At 34.3% G+C, this 10,626-nt stretch overlaps 1 protein-coding gene across 1 annotated transcript in view; it reads right to left on the bottom strand.

Moving 5' to 3' along the window:
• The window catches only part of LOC116849878 (teneurin-a), a 585,779-nt gene that overhangs the window by 574,305 nt on the left and 848 nt on the right, over window positions 1-10,626 (bottom strand). The window lies entirely within an intron of this gene.

The following is a 10,626-nucleotide window of genomic DNA, read 5'->3' as shown; positions in this document are numbered from 1 at the left end:
CCTCTCTCTCTCTCTCTCTCTCTCTCTCTCTCTCTCTCTCTCTCTCTCTCTCTCTCTCTCTCTCTCTCTCTCTCTCTCGTTCTTCGAGATTCCGTGTATACACAAAAGCCGAACTCGACCCACTTGCACTAGCTGTTACATTTGTTGCGCGAAATTGAATTTAGTATAGCAATTCGCGCCAATGCGGATAACGAATTTCTTGCGATATTTAAATAAATTGGCGTATATATGTGTTTTAATCGTGGATATCAAATGGCAGATCATCGAAATGCGAATTGTTTGCAAATTTAATTTTGTAATCAAATTGGCGAATAACATGCCGCTTCGCAAATGTATTCTCAAATAACGTGGTTGAGAAACGCTATTGTGACAAATAAAGGATAAAAATAGAAAAACAAAGAAAGATATTGCAAAGGCTTTGAAGATAAGCGACCAGTGAATAAAATAGGATAATGAAACTGGTAATAGTTTGTGCAAAAAAAATTGAAATTTAAAATACGCTAATATTTATATTTTACTTATAAAAATGTATGATATCTTTAACAAAGGAAAAGATAATTAAAAAGTATTGACAGAAATCTTAATATTAATATATATATATATGTACTTTAAGAGTATTCAAAATTATATACGTAAAGTTTTATTGTGACTCAAGGTTAAAGTGAAAATATATTGTTATCCAATTCTATTTTACATATCTATATCATATATTTTTATAGAAAAAATAGAAATGTTAACATATTTAATATATTTTAACACACATATATATATATATATATAACATATTTTAACATATTGTATCTTTACAACTTATGTAATAATCTAAAAAATAGGATCGGAAAACTTAAAAACTGTATTAAATTTGCTGGAGAATGAACCTAATTCTTTGGAAAAAAATTCAAAATTAATATTTTTCCCGAGACACTAAGTAAAAAGCAATAGAAAGGGAAAATAATTTATAATTTCGAAAATTCTGCCATTTTGTTAAATTTCGAATTTCTACGTATAACAAATATTTATTCTTTAGCAAATTTAATTTGTTTTCAAATTTGGACTTACTAAAACTTCATGACTTTCGTGATTCTGACCGATTTATGTATCACCAATTTGCAGTATCAACAATTTGTTAAATAAAACCATATTGCCATAGTGGTACTTAGCACATTATGTGATAAATATACGAAATGACCAGTTTGGTAATAGTCAAACTATTTTTGTAATTATCACCAAGTTATTTTATATTATTTACCAAATCATTCAACTGGTTCAACTAAATAAATTTTGTTTACTAATTTGTTTTACTAATTATTTTATAATTATTACTGGACAGTTGCCGACTGTCATACCATATTCGCTACTAATCACCAAATATTACACTAAAACGCTCAGTCAAATGTATTTGTTGTAACTATTACAAGACTTCTTTCTCAGCATATATTTACATCGGCCTATCTCCGTGATTTGGCTGCACTCATTGGTCCATTGTCTTTCATTAAGATTGAGTATCAAGAGAGCTGTACGAATACACTTCCAATTTTAATAAATGTAGCGAAGTTCTACGTCCACACATAACATGGAAAATTTTCCTATCGAACATCTAGCGTAGTCTCTTAAAACGGACACTTTATCGAGTGTAGCGCTCGTTGTTACAGCCAGTAGCTACGTACGCAATATCGCTAGTCTCGAGGAACCCGGGTTCTGCCACGCTAGAATGACCGTATAATCCCCGATACGGTATACAGTGGCTGCGTTTACGCCGTTTACAGTCAAGTGCGTCCGCTTACTCACGATTGTATCTATATCCTAACTTTAGGCGTTACGTTCGCGCAAACCCCTATCACATCTGTGTGTAGCACCCCCGGACATCCAATAGCCGAGAGTTCGTGGCGCGGATCGACCTAACCTGACGACACTTCCGTGAGATTCCCGTGGCCGATAAGAATTCGGGTGAGTCCGCGCGGACTTTTGCGCGCCGAGCAATATTATCGTCCGTCACGGCGACTTTTTCGCTCGAATCCATAATGACAGCGGAAATAGATCCCAGCCCGAAGCGCTCGAATTACTTGGTGAAGTTGCGTCAAAGTTGCGTTACGTCGGCATAACCGGGAATAGATCCAACGGCCGGGAACGATTATCAGATATCACAGCGATATCGTTTTGATTACGGAAATCCGCGGAGAAGGAGAACCGGCTCGTTCCTTTTGCGAAGAAAACACCGTTATGACAGCGAACGTGACGCAAATACGGAGAACTGACAAGCCCGAGACAATTATTTTTAATATACTTTAGATTTATAGCAGGGACGAACTACGGCGAGACGAGGATCCCATTTCATTTCTCTCCCATTGTTTCTCTCGCTCTGACTTGTATCGTTGCGTTTTTTTGTTCCCGAAGTACACAAACGCGACTAGTTATCTCTAGCTTTTCCACCGTTTCCTGCAGGCACACGAATGGAAAAACTGTCTCGTGACAGCACGGCTACGGGCGGCCAGCGATTCGTCACTTTCCGAGTAACCAGCTGACGCTCGTCCAGTGATTTCAGTCGGGAAATTATCTCGCAATTCGCCTACGGCAGTTCTATTGTACGTAGTTATTGACCCCTTGTCAAAACGTTTAACTTTTTTCTTTGTTTCTCTTTTCATTAAATGTTCGAAAAATTATAACAATTTTTCGTATTATCACCGGTTAGAAACTAATCGGGACGTGTCCTAAATATATAATAACTCTAGCCAGAAATGCTTCAAAATAGATATGCTTTCATAAGGCCCAGATATGACCAAGATAGGCAAATTCTGAATAGAATTTCGAAAATAGGTCATGAATTAATATTGATGTGGATGTCCCAAACAAGGCTTATGCTAATAAGATTTGGTCAAGGAGCAAATCAATTGTCTAAATCCAATTTCTGAAAAATTTCAATGAAGAAACGATTATTCATTAATAGTTAATGATTGATAATTTTAAGGTCAATATTTTGTTGAGTGTTATATTTTAACTTTTAATAATTTGTACTTTAATTTTGCTACTAATTTTATTTTTCAAAGATACAATTCCTTTTTTATTTTCACTTCATTAAATATATTAATATATAATATAGTTTTAGCAAACAAAATTAAAAATTTCATGTTTAGTGTCAAAAGGATAATGCCGGGACATTGATGTCTTACTGAGGTTTTTGGGAGAGTATATTTATCCCAACGATGATATATAGAGTGACAGTTGATTATTCTGTTTGCCAAAAAGCTGATTATTGAATTTATTATTATTTTTAATATTATTATGTTATTACTGTTAATCGTGGGAAAAATATATGTTCTATTGATAGCGAAACGATTAAATAATTAAAGTAAATATGAATTTTAATATTTACAAATGTTTTTGCGATTTTATATAAAAAATATAAATAGATAAATTAACCAGAGAAAAGAGAAAGATGTTTTGATAAACGTGATTTTGATGATAATAATAATAATATTATATATAATAATAAGAAAAACTATAATGTGTGTGTGAATATTGTAATAAAAAAAGAGTTTTAAGAAATGTTGTACAATAATAAACACACACATGCTAAGGATTTAATTTATTATATCTCAAATAAATATATCAAAATAGCATCTCAATTTGCTATTTCAGTCAGAGTTTAATTAGGCATATAAATTAATGTTTAGATCCGATTGCACCAACGTTATTTTGATTTTAAGCGAGACTTAAATATATGTCGGTCTTTATTTATTAGAAAGAAGAATAAAGAAAGAAAGATAAAGATAGATATATGTTTAAGAGTTTCGCTTAAAGCCAAAATAAGATTGGTGCAACCAGGTTTGTAAATCTAACTAGACCTTATCTTGGTATGTCTAATTGAATTAGATATCTATCTGAACTATTTATAGTTAAGACACTCATCAATATTTACCTTATAATTATTAATCATTAATTATTAATGAATGATTATTATTACTTCTTCACTAAAACTATTTATTAACTGTCCCTGATCAAACGTTATTAGCACAAACTTCGTTTGGGGTTTCTACGTCAATATTAATTCATGACCTTTTCGCGAGATTCCATTTAGAATTTACCTATTCGAGCCATAGTTGGGTCCTACGAAGGAATATCTAATTAGGAGCATCTACGTCAGCACTAGTTCATGGTCTATTCATGAAATTCTATTCAGAATTTGCCTATCTGGGCCATATTTGAACCTTACAAAGGCTATTTTGAGACATTCCTTAGGGTTTTAGGGACATTATATTCTTAGGGCCCGCCTCGATTAATTTTTACTTGAAACTTATCTAGGGTTTTGACAGAAGTAGAAAAATCTGTCTAGACTCTTTTTAATACTCGTTTAAAATTTCTCCCCGGCTACTGAGTAGATTCAACGAATGTGTTTAATGCGCGGCAGTATTAAAATGGGAGCGTGTTCTTTAATTTGATACGGAATGTATAATAAATTATGCCATCCGGGTGAATAAATTTTAAATAATACTTAACGCCCTTCATGGTACTCAATCGAGGCTGGAATAATTGGAACAAAATAAATAACTTTTTGCATTCGTTCCATAACGGAAAAATGAGAAATTATATTTTAAGTATGTGTGTTCGTTGCTCTTGCCGAATATAAAATTACGAATATTTACTCATAACTTATTGAGAAATACGTACGTTGCTTTATTCGTATCTATAAGAAATTGATTTTTGTTAAGCGAGCTGTGTCGATGATGTAGAAATATTAAATATAATGCAACCCTTTATTGCATAGTGCGCGACGTTGTTTCATTAGACGCCCGTATACCGTTAATTTAACTATTGCAGTTTTAATATGTCGAGGAGCTTCCCACCCTTCTCTCTCTTTTTATCTCTCTCTCTCCCTTCCCTCCTCCTCTCTCATTCGTGCAACGTTCTGAGTCATAAGAGTCGTGCGGCAGATAATAGAATCTATAGTCTATTCATTAAACCGCCTCAAACGAGGCAGTAGAAGTTTGCCATGGATGTTCTATTGGCGATAACAAGAACATTTATTTCCAAATATCATTCCGCCCGTGCGTTTATTGCGCAATGTCATACGGAAAAAGATGGCGCATAATGAAATTCCACAGGTGTAAACGTCATTCGCGTGGCAATATCATCGCAATAAAATCGCGTTATAGCCGAGTGAAATATACATAATTCGTATTTCGCAAGAGAGATAATGTACACGGAACGAAGGGATCCGCGCGCACAATCGAAATATATTTCGAGGATATTAATGAAATATGCGCGCCGACCTCTTCGATATTAATTCACATGCTGTCACTGGTTCTTCTGTGCTTGTGGTACGATTAAGGTTACGATTCCAATTATGGGTTATTTGAGGAGATGCTGGCGTCGAAATCTTGGCCGACAGAATACTGACTTTTTTGCAAAATTTACTGTTGCTTTTTGTTAAATTATGTTGATTGCACAGAATTACAAATGTTTTTTCACAATAAAAATACATGCAAGAATGAATTTTGAAGTATTGCTCAATAAATATAACGGCAACATAAACGATACAAAATTTCAAAGGTGACATTTTGAGCGTAAATTAATCCGTTAAATATAGTCAATTAAAGTCGATATTCGCCTGATATAAAAGATACGGCTTGTATATATCGAAGTTTACGTGAGTTTACTCCACTCAGAAAAATTTCAAAAAACATTACTTTTGTACTATATTGAATTGAGAAACCTAAAAATATTGAGAAACTTAAAAATATCGGGAAAGTTTGCAGAAATGTTTTTGTATGTGCCTGCTTCTCCGTTAGATATGGCAAAACAAAGTAACACATTTTCATAAGACTTATATATAAGAAATACAAAAAGGATAGCGTGAATGTGTTAGTGAAAATCGTCTCGATGTTATCAACATTTTAGGAATTTCTCGTTGACTTCGGTCCTGTCTCCTTAAAAAGTATTATATTTGAAAATTTTACTTACAAAATACTTATTTCCTATAAAAATTACGTCGTATTGATTGCACAGAATTACAAATGCTTTTATATGAAAGGACGTACAAAAATAAATTGGAGCATTGCTAAATATGTGACGAAAACGAAAATTTAAAAATTGACAGTTCTATATCTCAAACTGACAGTTATATAGTATAAATATTTATCTGATATAAAAGTTTTACAACTTGTATACATCAGGCGTGTATTTGCTTCACTCAAGAAAATTTCAAAGTACATTATTATACTTTTACAATTAAATTTAGAGAAATTTAAAATTATACGAGAAGTTTACAGAAAGAATTCTATATATGCATGATTATCTTTGCCTCTAAATATGATAAAATAAAGTAGAACATTATTTATGTGAAATTATTTATGTGAAATCTACATCTATAAGAAATCGAAAAGAATAGCGCAATTGCATTAATGATAATCGCCTCTATGTTATGAACAATTTGTTATTCATTTTGGTATCCTCTTAAAATTAGAGTAACTTTCAATCATTTATGTAAATTTGCTGAATAAACATTAAAACATTGATAAGCAGCTAACACAACTTTTATAACAAAAAATATTAACTTTAAATTAATTTATTTTAAATTATAAAAAAATAATTACGCTAAGAGAAATTATCTGATAAAAAATTAACAAACTGATATTTCCGATCAAATTCCGATCAATTTTTCCAATCAGGATATCCGATTAAATTTTATCGAATATTTCCGATCATAATAGCTTTTCATCAGATAAATCAATTAAAAAATTATGAATTAATATTTTTCATCGGATGTTTTCTGATCGGACAAGAATTCATCGGTATTTTAATTCGAAATATCCGTTTGTTAATTTTTTAATTGTTAATATTCTATATAATTTCTCTCAATATAGAAACATTTCTTATGCGTAAGTCCTAATATTAGCAAATATAACGCGATTGTATAATGGGTTATACGATATCCAATTTTGTACTAATAATATCCATGTTCACATCGTTATAGCGTGTGTAAAATAATTACACACGCTGTGCATAGCATAACCTTCTAACAATTTCATAAATCTAAAGAGTCGGTAAGGCAATTGATATTTTAGATTTCTTGAACATTACAAATGTTTGTGAATGTGACCTTGAAATATAATTGTGAAAGAACTATAAGGGATATAAAAAAAAAATCTTTCTATGTTTTCATTGTAATGTGTACTTGTTTTAATACACTAATAAACCAAGTTTGACCCGAAATTGGGACTCAGCTCATAATTGGTGGTGTTACCCAATATTCGGGGCGCACGCGGAAAACGAGCGTCAACGGAGAAATTGTCGGAGAGAGTTCGCGTTCGACTTTGTTGAAAATTCCCTGCATAACCTGTGTATAACGTGACACGCGCGAACTCCCACGCCGGCAAATTACGATCGTACCCGATGCGATCCGCGCCCGTTCACCGGCGTGTCGACTTTCTCCACCTGCCGCGAGTTGATGTGCCACGAAGCCATCATGAATAGAAGCCGTCGCACGACGATCGTAATCTCTCACCTCGCTTTTATTGCCGCAATGAAAAGAACAGAGACCGTTTCTTTACTGCTCCCGTCTCCGTTGTCGGCCGGCCGACTGGCTGTTTGGCTTCGCTGCGAAGGGAACTCGCAGAGAGAAGGAAAAGGCGCGCCGGCAGGAAGGCCCAGAAGCCCTTCGTGATTTCCTATTAGCACAGATATTGCTTCACGAAGGACGAAAGTAATAATTTATCTGGGCGTGGGCTCGCAGGACCGTGTTTCCTCTCTCGCCCTTTCTCCAAGCCCCTTCACTCTCTCTCTCTCTCTCTCTCTCTCTCTCCTCTCTCTCGCCCCTTCTCTTCTCCACCATGCCGCTAACCGCCCCCGAGCTTAACCCACCACCACGTCCGCCCGGTTTATTGTAGCGCAAAAATAAGTGAGTGTATGATGCACGGGCGTAGGGGGAATTATATGCCCTGTAAGTGGAAAAGGAAAAAGGGGGTTGCCACAGACAGCCCTCCAGGGGGGGTCGGCGAATACTTTACTCGCGGCGACGCGCGTACGATGGAGAACGTGAATTCGCTCGTTTTCCCGGTAGCCCCTCTTCAAGATCTCTCGTCCATTGCCCCCTTCCTCCATTGCCGTACACACCTCTTCCTCTTCCACCTTCCTCTCCCTCGTGGTTCTCCCCCTAATCTACCTTTCTCCATCGTCATGTCTTTCTTTTTTCTTTCTTTGTTTTTTCCCCTGCCCGCAACCCTTACGCCCCCGCTCGGCCGCGCGTGCGGGAGAAAAAGCTCGAGCGGAACGGACGGATGGAGTTAATCCTTCGCGCGCGAAAAGCAAAAGGCGGACCGCCGTCTCTTGAGCTTCACGGAGCTTTGGCGATTACGCCGGCAAAAAGAGGACCACCTAGGCAGAGCCTTTGCAACCGACTGTTAAATATCCGGACACGAGTAGTTGGAGCAGTGGAACAGCTTCGCGTGATAGCGCGGAAAACGCCGTCGTGCTCATCGGCCGAGTGTTGATGCTATACAGCGGGATTTGTCATAATTAGCGTACGTTCGCAGACCTTATCCGAGATTATTTTTCTGAGGATCCCGCGCTTATATTTCCTCTTAAACGCGTTTCCTCAATTCTTTGGTTTTTGGAGCCATTTTAATTCGAGCGTTTAGGTAAAATTGCATATATCTGTTTGTAGAATATTTCCTTTTTCAATAGATTTCGAAATAATCTGACATACAATAAAGAGACTTATCTTATGAGAATTACTTAGAAATGAATTCCACCATTCGGCGGCAACTGCATTCCAAAGTGCGTCAGAGAAAACAAATTTAAACAGCTCTGTAAATGAGTGTACACTTGGATGCTAAACGGTTTGCACACTTTTTAATAAAGTTAACTTTTTAATGAAGTTGCAACGCTTCAAATTGTCAGAATTAAAAGCCACTGCTGAAGTGTATGCGGGATAATCGGTTATGACAAAAGCCAAAGTGACAGTACATGACATTTGTGAAATTTGCAAAAAAGAATTTATTTTAAATCAAGGGAACATTATATATATCGAGAAGTAATTTTCATATATTTTTATAATCGTGATTACTACGCATACATGACAGCAATGGTTTTTAATTTTAACAACTTGAAGTATTGTAACTTCCTTTGTTAAAACGTATGCAAATCGACTTGCAAATCAACTATACACTCGGTTGCTAAACGGTTTGCGCACTTTTTAATAAAGATAACTTTTTAATGAAGTTACAACGCTTCAAGTTGTCAGAATTGAAAGCCACTACTGAGTTGTATATGCAGTAATCGGTTGTGACAGAAAGCAAAGACACAGTACAGTGTGATATTTGCGGAATTTGCAAGAAAAAAATTTTTTAATTTGAGAGAATATTATATAAGATGTTCTGTTTTGATACTTAAATGATACATTGCAATTTCTTGAAAATTAAGAGTTCCACCGAAAAATATTTCAAACAAAATTTACACGGTTTCAAAGGGGACGTCTTACGATGTTAATAATTTGATCTTCAATAACTTTGTTGGGATCATGTGAAGATCATTGATTAAAAAAATGATATTAAAAAAAATGATATTAAAAAAAATTTATCTAATTTTTTTATACACATCGATTCATCCGGTCATTCTGCATATAAAAGTACTAAAGTTAAATCGACAAAAAATGATTACTTTCCAAGATATTTGTTATATTTTATTCTTATAGTTTCAAGTACAAAACATACAATATCTCATAAAGTATTCATTTTTTGACAATTTTATAGCATAATATTTATGTACATAAAATAATGGCAGAAATCGATCGCGGATATTAATTTTTATATATTGATATTACATTAATATACTGATAATACTTTAATGAATTTGCAAAGTACAATAATATTCTACTTAAGGGGATGCTGGAGTCGAAGACGAAATCGAACAATGTCGATAATGCAGAGACGATCCTTATTAATATAATCATATCGATATAATCGAATACAATCGATGTCGCTATCCTTTTCATATTTCTTGTATATACAGAACTTACTTGAACGTTCGTTGCTTTCTTTTACCATATTTAACGGAAAACCTAATCATATATGTATAGAAACCTTTTTGAAAACTTTTTCGATATTTTTGAGCTTCCAAATGCAGATGCGAAGGTAGAACAATGTTCTTCAAAATTTTTCTGATTGGAGCATTCACACTTTCGGTATGTACAAGCTGCGGAAATTTTAAATTAGGCAAATATTACGCTGACTGACAGCTTGAGATTTTACATTAAAAATTTTTTGTTCCTTTTCGTCACATATCAAATAATGCTATTTATTTTTGCACGTACTTTTATTGCGTAAAAACATTTGTAATTATGTGTAGCCAATACGACATAAACTTTGTAGAAAAATGTCAGTATTCTATCAGTAAAGTTTTCAGCTTCAGCATTCCCTTAAGCGAGTCGATGTTAATGAGAAGTAATGAGTGTAATGAGAAGTGCAATAGATGTCGCGACAAGCATCGGCTGTGTGTATCGAAAATCAAAGGAATTGCTTTCTAACGTACTCACGATACATTCAGACGATCGCACATCGCTATATATATATATATATATATATATATATATATATATATATATATATATATATATATATATATATATATATA

This window comes from Odontomachus brunneus, unplaced genomic scaffold (genome assembly GCF_010583005.1).
Source record: "Odontomachus brunneus isolate Ranch 3 - 2012 unplaced genomic scaffold, Obru_v1 Obru_scaffold_127, whole genome shotgun sequence".
NCBI lineage: Eukaryota > Metazoa > Arthropoda > Insecta > Hymenoptera > Formicidae > Odontomachus > Odontomachus brunneus.
The sequence above is the reverse complement of the archived record's forward strand: the minus strand, read 5'-3'. Positions and strand labels throughout refer to the sequence as shown.